The following is a 9,747-nucleotide window of genomic DNA, read 5'->3' on the forward strand; positions in this document are numbered from 1 at the left end:
AAGTTAACTGGTGACTCTAAATTGAGCGTAGGTGTGAATGTGAGTGTGAATGGTTGTCTGTGTCTATGTGTCAGCCCTGTGATGACCTGGCGACTTGTCCAGGGTGTACCCCGCCTTTCGCCCGTAGTCAGCCGGGATAGGCTCCAGCTTGCCTGTGACCCTGTAGAACAGGATAAAGCGGCTACAGATGATGAGATGAGTTTGAACACGGTCGTATTTAAGAACATCTCTGGTAAAAGACTGAATTCTCATCTCATTATCTCTAGCCGCTTTATCCTTCTACAGGGTCGCAGGCAAGCTGGAGCCTATCCCAGCTGACTACGGGCGAAAGGCGGGGTACACCCTGGACAAGTCGCCAGGTCATCACAGGGCTGACACATAGACACAGACAACCATTCACACTCACACCTACGGTCAATTTAGAGTCACCAGTTAACCTAACCTGCATGTCTTTGGACTGTGGGGGAAACCCACGCGGACACGGGGAGAACATGCAAACTCCACACAGAAAGGCCCTCGCCGGCCCCGGGGCTCGAACCCAGGACCTTCTTGCTGTGAGGCGACAGCGCTAACCACTACACCACCGTGCCACCCAAAGACTGAATTAATTATGTGAAAATTATAGAATTTATCAGCACTAGCTCCACTTTGCTAGCCTCGTGTTCCCTGCCAAGCCAGCCTTGCAGTCAAAACACCTTTTGCTGTCGATAAACAACATTACATGTCAATTGTTTGAGACAAGCCGACAAAAAAAACCCCCTCATAACTGTAAACACATAAAAATGAACAGTCTGATGTGCTCTTACCTATGCAGTTCTTCCTTTCAGTGTTGTGGCAAACGGTACAAATGATTCGAAGTTGACTGAGTATGGTCTAATGGCGTGGTGTCAGAAGATCTCAAAATATTTAGTTTAGTGTTCCCAAATCTCCTGAACGTAGGTTTTGTTAAAAATGATAGACAATGTTTCTACAAAATCTTAAAGACACTTAACACACAAAATAATTAGCAGTACTTATTCTTTTAATTAAGCCAAGTTCAGATAACAGCGTTTTAGGTAAAATCTTCTCTTTTTTTATTGGACTGAAGAATTTTTTACTGGACTGAAGAATCGTTTTTTAGAGTGTATGGTTATACTCTATATCAGCATTTCTCAACCTTTTTTCAGTCACGGCACCTTTCAGAAGTATGCAAATTCTCAAGGCACCCCCATATAAAATATACGTAGTCACGCTGACCATACGCTGACCCCGGCAGTGATGTTGTGACATGGGAAAGGGGGCCGTGAGACAAATTTTGATGATGCATGAGGCGGTGAGGATCTGCATTAGTGTAACTACCGTTATTTGGAATTTTAATTCATTTTATTTATTTCAATGTTAGAATATATCATTTTTTGACGGCACCCCTAACAAAGCCAGACGGCACCCCGGATGAGAAAGGCTGCTCTATATTATAACAATGCTGGGCGGCATGGTGGTGTAGTGGTTAGCACGGTCACCTCACAGCAAGAAGGTCCTGGGTTCGAGTCCCGTGGCTGGTGAGGGCCTTTCTGTGCGGAGTTTGCATGTTCTCCCTGTGTCTGCGTGGGTTTCCTCCAGGTGCTCCGGTTTCCCCCACAGTCCAAAGACATGCAGGTTAGGCTAATCGGTGGCTCTAAATTTACCGTGAATGTGAATGGTTGCTTGTCTCTGTGTGTCAGCCCTGCGATGATCTGGCGACTTGTCCAGGGTGTACCCCGCCTTTCGCCCGTAGTCAGCTGGGATAGGCTCCAGCTTGCCTGCGACCCTGTAGAAGGATGAGTAATTAAAATCTATCATGATATTCTTAGAGTTTTCATTTTTTCCATGTCCGATTTCCTGTTTCACTATTTTGTGTTCAAAATAAAGCATTAAAAACCATCAAAGTCAATAATATTATTTTATAATGTTCTTAAGGGTGTTAAGTACTAGGAGAAAATAATAATTTCATATTACATTTTAACATCTTAATACTTAAAATATTAATTTTACTGCTGTCCGCAAAATTTATGTCAACTAAGTTACTAACAAGACTCCCTCGCTGAAACCCAAAAATGGTTTGCTCCAACACCATATGACCAGCCCTGTGTGGTGATGCCTTCCTCTCTGGCGGGCATTTTGAATGCATCATGGTGAGTCTCCTCTAATTTTCTTCAATATTTGATCTAAAATTACATATGGTCTGGGAGTATATTAATTAAGCATCAACTAAGTTGCTCATATAATCATGGGTTTTGATGTTTCAATATTTTAATTAACTTACCTGATTAAAAAAGCTGTTAACCTCTTTAAGAAAATGCCATGTGCTTAGCAATGCTACATTAGCTAAGGAAGTTATGAGACAAAACATGGAAATTGTCAACTAAGTTACCTGTCAACTAAGTTACACAGACTGGGTAACTTAGTTGACAGGCAGCTCCAGTGCTCTCTGACATCAGTAATTTTCACTACATCATTGTCATTATCAGTCTGCCTATCTCAATGAATACTGTAGTTAATAGAGTGCATCTTACTTTTTCACTATACAAGTTAATTTAGTATTTTAAAATCTATTTGAAATAGGTGTCAGCAGCTGAAAAACAGCGCAAATACAGGGCTCGAAGAGATATTTTACTGTAACTGAGTCACAGTTACATGGTTACTGTTGCTTATTTCCTTGTCACTGTTTTATCCATCACCTTGCCTATGAATTTACTTAAATGATTTTTCATTAAATTTCATACTACCTTAAAATAACATGGTACTGGTTGTTTAATGTGTCCTGTCAACTAAGTTACTTGTGTCAACCGCATTACCTCCATCGTCAACTAAGTTACACTTACATTTGTCAAGTTAAAAGAATGAAAATGAGGTCTATAACATAACTTGATGATTGGTATAGATGTGATCAGTTGTGAACTTTGGCAGCCTTTTCTTTAAATTGTGAAAATGACTGGTATGGCATTTTTGTAAATGAAAAAATCATGGTCCTAATAACAGTTGTAGTCGAATTACTTACATACTGGGGGAAATTTTAATGAATAAAATATATATATTTTTAAATATTGTATATCTGGCAGAAAAGACTAAATATCTTCAAATCTAATTTTACTTTAAGTGTAAGATTCCGCCAAATGATTGAAATCATATCAGTTTGTCCGTAACTTAGTTGACAAGCTTGGAAGGAAAAACATTTTATTTCATTAAAAATAGAAAAAATGGTTAATGATTAAGCTTTGCAACAACTGGATATGTTACCCTGAAGGATTATGCTAACTTGTAAGACTGGTTGATTCACTGAAAAACAATATGTTTTTTTTTTCTTACGGCGAAATGTACCCCAAATTATAGAATCACCCACAAGTTGAGGTAAATGTTAAACACCTGACAGGTTCTATGTATTATGAAACAAATAATGACAAATAATTTAGATTTTGGGTATAATTAAAGGTTCTTAGATTCCAGAAAGAGGTTTTACTTTGAAACTTTTGATAGAAAAGCACTAACTTGTACAACCCCGATTCCAAAAAAGTTGGGATAAAGTACAAATTGTAAATAAAAACGGAATGCAATAATTTACAAATCTCAAAAACTGATAGTGTATTCACAATAGAACATAGACAACATATCAAATGTCGAAAGTGAGACATTTTGAAATTTCATGCCAAATATTGGCTCATTTGAAATTTCATGACAGCAACACATCTCAAAAAAGTTGGGACAGGGGCAATAAGAGGCTGGAAAAGTTAAAGGTACAAAAAAGGAACAGCTGGAGGACCAAATTGCAACTCATTAGGTCAATTGGCAATAGGTCATTAACATGACTGGGTATAAAAAGAGCATCTTGGAGTGGCAGCAGCTCTCAGAAGTAAAGATGGGAAGAGGATCACCAATCCCCCTAATTCTGCGCCAACAAATAGTGGAGCAATATCAGAAAGGAGTTCGACAGTGTAAAATTGCAAAGAGTTTGAACATATCATCATCTACAGTGCATAATATCATCAAAAGATTCAGAGAATGTGGAAGAATCTCTGTGCGTAAGGGTCAAGGCCGGAAAACCATACTGGGTGCCCGTGATCTTCGGGCCCTTAGACGGCACTGCATCACATACAGGCATGCTTCTGTATTGGAAATCACAAAATGGGCTCAGGAATATTTCCAGAGAACATTATCTGTGAACACAATTCACCGTTCCATCCACCGTTGCCAGCTAAAACTCTATAGTTCAAAGAAGAAGACGTATCTAAACATGATCCAGAAGCGCAGACGTCTTCTCTGGGCCAAGGCTCATTTAAAATGGACTGTGGCAAAGTGGAAAACTGTTCTGTGGTCAGACGAATCAAAATTTGAAGTTCTTTATGGAAATCAGGGACGCCGTGTCATTCGGACTAAAGAGGAGAAGGACGACCCAAGTTGTTATCAGCGCTCAGTTCAGAAGCCTGCATCTCTGATGGTATGGGGTTGCATTAGTGCGTGTGGCATGGGCAGCTTACACATCTGGAAAGACACCATCAATGCTGAAAGGTATATCCAGGTTCTAGAGCAACATATGCTCCCATCCAGACGACGTCTCTTTCAGGGAAGACCTTGCATTTTCCAACATGACAATGCCAAACCACATACTGCATCAATTACAGCATCATGGCTGCGTAGAAGAAGGGTCCGGGTACTGAACTGGCCAGCCTGCAGTCCAGATCTTTCACCCATAGAAAACATTTGGTGCATCATAAAACGGAAGATACAACAAAAAAGACCTAAGACAGTTGAGCAACTAGAATCCTACATTAGACAAGAATGGGTTAACATTCCTATCCCTAAACTTGAGCAACTTGTCTCCTCAGTCCCCAGACGTTTACAGACTGTTGTAAAGAGAAAAGGGGATGTCTCACAGTGGTAAACATGGCCTTGTCCCAACTTTTTTGAGATGTGTTGTTGTCATGAAATTTAAAATCACCTAATTTTTCTCTTTAAATGATACATTTTCTCAGTGTAAACATTTGATATGTCATCTATGTCCTATTCTGAATAAAATATGGAATTTTGAAACTTCCACATCATTGCATTCTGTTTTTATTTACAATTTGTACTTTGTCCCAACTTTTTTGGAATCGGGGTTGTAGTAAGACCTTCACCAACCGAAAAAGCTGAATTTTTTTTATGCGTTATTCCAATGCTAGCTAGTGTAAACAACAAGCCAGCACTACGGTATCTGTTTACTTAAACAGCAGCAATTTGCCAATGATTACAAGTTACAACTTGTTAATGAACAATGTCATTCTTTTATACGTTTACAGTTACCTGGAATGTCTGTAAAAGAACTTAACTCCTGTTGTCACTTATGTTATCGCAGCTATAAATACGCGTTCCCTCACCAACCAGTTTTCTCTTGGAGTTAATAAGAGAGAAAAAAAATAAACCAACACAGTTTGAAAAACTGAAATGCGTAAACTCCACTGTCCTGAAGACTTTCCCACGGCGGAAAATTTACTGACACTGGAAACTCCTTCCGTAAATGTTAAATAAACGGCTCGTTCCAGAAAACGTCCTCATATCAACAATTACATATATTTTTTTTCCCGCCCAAATTTTTTGTTATCAGGTTTAGATTTGGTTCCTGTGAAAGTTGTTGCTATAGCAACTGACAGTATATAATAGCTGATGGAGCAGATTATGATAATGTGTAGTGCACAGCACGTGTCTTTGCACTGTTTATTTGAAATGAGACAGTAAATAATGTCCCCGTGTTCACTCGATCCCTGTGATAAACTGTCACAGTTGTTTTTGTGTCATTAGCATGTTTTTTTTTGCCTCTTTACCCCCTCCCTCTTTCCCCTCACCACACCGGTAGTGTGCTTTGTTTGTGCCCGGCTCTCCGTGTGCTCCTGCGTACCTGCAGCATCAGGCCGAGCGCATTACGGGTGCCAAGGCCATGCCAAAACACAATTTGGACTGGCTCCAGCACTTCATTGGAAAGTAATGGTTTTCACTGAACTGAGTTATGACCAGCTGTTTGTAGACAGTCTGTGACATACTGATAGAGCAGAACACCGTATGTTGCTTTCCAAATCAAATGATACAAGGAGTGTGACAGAGTGGAGAAACATCTGTCATTAGCAATTTTCAGCACGCTCCACTAATTCTGGACAAAATACGGGTAATGAAGTTACCACAGGAAACTTCAAATACTGTCAGCGCAACAAGGCATATACGATGCCGGCACTCACGAAAGCCTATAATCTAATTCATTTGTTGTAAGAAACACGCAGGAGGGGCGGTAATTGTTTTTGATCATCGAGGTTTAAAATGCAAATCACAAATGTTCTTCTTTAATCAAAGAACACAAAATCAAGGCCGGGAAGGAGGGAGGGAGGGTCGTTCCTTTTATTGACGCCACCTTCTTTTTAGTTCCTGACATCAATGCACTGGGTGAAAAATCTAAAGTGTGCAATTGCTCAGTCAGTCCAACAAGATGAGGCCACTGATACGGTGTGTGATCTATAAAAAGGACTTCATGATCACAGTCTGAATTACAACCGCCATACTCTGTGTGAGCACAGGAGCGATTCCCTAACCGGATCAGAACTAATTTACTCGTAAGAGCATTCATAGGAGCATTTACACACACACACACAATCAGTCATCATGTTCCCTAGAATAATAAGACAAACCACAGATTAACCATACACTCACTGGCCACTTTATTAGGAACACCCCACCCATCCATCCACCTGCTGTTTGATGCAGTTAATTATCCCCCGCCCAAATGAAGTTTAGCAGAGGATATAGAAATGGGTTCCATCTGTCCGTCCATCCGGTCACTTTTTCGTTTCCGGGCCATATCTTTAAAACTACTGAAGATATTTTCATGAAACTTTGTATACATCTCAGGCAACATGTGAACTGGTGCCTTTTGCTATTTTGGATTTTTGAAAAAAAAAAGTATTTTTCAAATTTTTACATAAAAAATAAATTTTGACTTAGTTTCTAAGAGCAATGCTCGTTTCCGGAGCATATATCCAAAACTATTCATGAAACGGATTTGAAACTTGGCATACATGTTAACAAGGTGATATAGATGTGCCTTTTCATACTAAGAAATTTGAGAAGTTTTAATTTTTCATGCTTCCATGGAGGTGGCACAGTGGTGTAGTGGTTAGCGCTGTCGCCTCACAGCAAGAAGGTCCGGGTTCGAGCCCCGTGGCCGGCGAGGGCCTTTCTGTGTGGAGTTTGCATGTTCTCCCCGTGTCCGCGTGGGTTTCCTCCGGGTGCTCCGGTTTCCCCCACAGTCCAAAGACATGCAGGTTAGGTTAACTGGTGACTCTAAATTGACCGTAGGTGTGAATGTGAGTGTGAATGGTTGTCTGTGTCTATGTGTTAGCCCTGTGATGACCTGGCGACTTGTCCAGGGTGTACCCTGCCTTTCGCCCATAGTCAGCTGGGATAGGCTCCAGCTTGCCTGCGACCCTGTAGAAGGATAAAGCGGCTAGAGATAATGAGATGAGATGTTTCCATGGAGGCGGCACAGTGGTGTAGTGGTTAGCACTGTCGCCTCATAGCAAGAAGGTCCAGGTTCGAGCCCCGTGGCCAGCGAGGGCCTTTCTGTGTGGAGTTTGCATGTTGTCCGTGTGGGTTTCCTCTGGGTGCTCCGGTTTCCCCCACAGTCCAAAGACATGCAGGTTAGGTTAATTGGTGACTCTAAACTAACCGTAGGTGTGAATGGTTGTCTGTGTCTATGTGTCAGCCCTGTGATGACCTGGCGACTTGTCCAGGGTGTACCCTGCCTTTTGCCCGTAGTCAGCTGGGATAGGCTCCAGCTCGCCTGCGACCCTGTAGAACAGGATAAAGCGGCTAGAGATAATGAGATGAGATGTTTCCATGGAAACAATTTCAGACTGAGTCTCTCCGGTTAGTCTTAGGGGTAGGTTTTGTTTCCGGAGCAGAACTTGAAAACTATGAGTGGTGTGGTCTTGAAAGTTGGTATATGTGTTGGTTAAGTAATGTATATGTGCCTTTTAATACTAAGAAATGTGAGAAGTTTTAATTTCTAGCTCACCTGGATCAAAGGTTCGGTGGGCTTATGGGCCCACCATGGGCTGCTGAGGTCAGTTTAAAGAGGTAGGGTTGGTTTCCTGCAGCAGAACTTGAAAAATGTGACAAATAATATCTTGAAACTTGGTATATAGTTGGTATATAGGGCGGGGGATATATGTCTTCTTGTGTTGACATCAAACATCAGAATGAGAAAAACTGTGATCTCAATTTTTGTGTGATTTTCTTTCACTGTGGCATGGGTGTTGGTTTGAGCCAGATGGACTGCTAGTTTGAGTATTTCAGAAACTGCTGATCTCCTTCCTGGGGTTTCACACACAACGGTCTCTAGAGTTTACACAGAATGGTGCGAAAAACAAAAAAACATTGAGTGAGTGAGCGACAGTTCTGTGGGTGGAAATAAATGCCTTGTTGATAAGAGAGCTCAGAGGAAAATGGACAGATTGGTTCGAGCTTTTTTGCCAGGAAGGATATAGTAACTCATATAATCACTCTTTACAACCGTGGTGAGCAGAAAAGCATCTCAGCATGCAACAGAAAACAGAAGAACACATTGGGTTCCAGTCCCGCAGCCAAGAACAGGGATCTTAGAATCAACACCAAGTTCCTATTAAAGTGGCTGGTGAGAGTGGTGTAATGTGAATTGAGCAGAAACATGATGTACGTGCATTAACTGAGCATGGTGTGTATTAATCCAATCCAAAAATCATAGTCATAGTCCGTAGGAGGGGTCAGAGGCCAGGCAGGCAGAAACACACAAGGGTAATCCATACTCAAACACAAGAGAACAGGTGAGGGTCTAAACCAGGAAGCAATACTGGAGCAACAGGAAAACATGGGAACACGAGAACACAGCTCAGAACTTCAACATGAAGCAGGATAAGATGTCACACCAGGACCGAGGAACAAGGTACAAATAGACGAAAACAGCAGGACACAATCAGGAGGCTCCACCCTGCTCTCAGGTGTTTCATGACAATGTTGTTCAATTTTTGTGACAGTAACACAATGCTAATCCTGTGAAATATCTGCTGAGAGCTGATTGGCTGATAGTAGCCATGCATTTAGGTAATCAGGTCATCATTAAAAATACACTTACAGATTAACACAAAGATGCTTTCTACCAAATTTCAGCTTAATTGGACTTAGAAAACATTTAGACATAACTCCACCCATTTGAATGTTTCATCCTTAATCTCCTGGTATTAGATTTCAATTCAGGCAACAAAAAATGGCTTTACTGTCTATTATACGTACAGTCCTCACATTCTTTCTTTGGCACAGCTCAGGTCTGGACTTCCTGTGGACGAATCCAAAGAGGACAAATCTCGCAACAGTTGTTCGAGAAGGACACGCTAAAGAAGAGTGGGCGTAATGAAACGTTTCAGAGTCTGTTGTACAAACAAGAAGGCCATTGTTGGCAGTGACAAGTAGCAGAAGGACAATAACATTCTATGTGTTCGTTTCTTTGTTCGTTATTACGGGGGCCACATGTTAAGCGGAATGTCGGACTGCTGGACAGTAAGAAACTCTCCACGCTGATGATTACGGGTGAGTGACTGCAGCAGGGAACAGTTGGACTCTATGATTAGAAAAGCCTGCTGCTGGAGTCCTGCCCTGCCTCTGATTCCCCCTGTTTCTCTCTGTAATAATGTGCCTCACATGGAGCATGTGGGTGAATAAACTGGCAGGACTGAGTTG

The sequence above is a fragment of the Neoarius graeffei genome, chromosome 19 (assembly GCF_027579695.1).
Source record: "Neoarius graeffei isolate fNeoGra1 chromosome 19, fNeoGra1.pri, whole genome shotgun sequence".
Lineage (NCBI taxonomy): Eukaryota > Metazoa > Chordata > Actinopteri > Siluriformes > Ariidae > Neoarius > Neoarius graeffei.